The sequence below is a fragment of the Sinocyclocheilus rhinocerous genome, unplaced genomic scaffold (genome assembly GCF_001515625.1).
Source record: "Sinocyclocheilus rhinocerous isolate Xijiao unplaced genomic scaffold, SAMN03320098_v1.1 scaffold557, whole genome shotgun sequence".
NCBI classification, from domain to species: domain Eukaryota; kingdom Metazoa; phylum Chordata; class Actinopteri; order Cypriniformes; family Cyprinidae; genus Sinocyclocheilus; species Sinocyclocheilus rhinocerous.
Genome location: NW_015633548.1, coordinates 584,127 through 584,458, shown reverse-complemented (window position 1 = coordinate 584,458; position 332 = coordinate 584,127).

The window sequence follows — 332 nt, the reverse complement described above, 5'->3', positions numbered from 1 at the left end:
AAGTTATGCGTCCTGGGTCGGCTCAGCATCTGACAGCTCATCTGACAGTGATCCAGATATATATTTACATGTTTTAGCCTCACGCTACTCTAATTGGTCAAACTTTGGTTTAATTATTTAATTTTTGTCTTGCCATGTCGTTTATTCTTCGCTACTGTGTTGCTATTCTAGTCTGGCCGTTTCCTGAAGAAAAAAAAATCCGATCTATTATGTAATTAATAAAACCATTTTTTGATTACCCAAAGTTCAATGGTGTTGTTCTCTTATTCAAATTATAAATGATATAACTAAACAAATTAATAAATATTTAGGTGAAGCTGTGCGCTTGAATT